This window comes from Sinocyclocheilus grahami, unplaced genomic scaffold (assembly GCF_001515645.1).
Source record: "Sinocyclocheilus grahami isolate Dianchi unplaced genomic scaffold, SAMN03320097.WGS_v1.1 scaffold3922.1, whole genome shotgun sequence".
Classification (NCBI taxonomy): Eukaryota; Metazoa; Chordata; class Actinopteri; order Cypriniformes; family Cyprinidae; genus Sinocyclocheilus; species Sinocyclocheilus grahami.
Genome location: NW_015508954.1, coordinates 1 through 281, shown reverse-complemented (window position 1 = coordinate 281; position 281 = coordinate 1).

Here is a 281-nt window from a genome sequence, read left to right as displayed (position 1 = left end):
GCACACACACACACACACACACACACACACACACACACACACACACACACGCCCTGACACACACACATACACATACGGACACACAGAGACAGCCACAGACACAGACACACACACGGACAGACACAGACACATACACGGACACACACAGACAGAAAGACACACAGACAGACACGGACACACATACAGACACGGACACACATACAGACACGGACACACACACACAGACACAGACACACACACACACACACGGACACACACACAGATTTGTTTTTGAGAAAGTG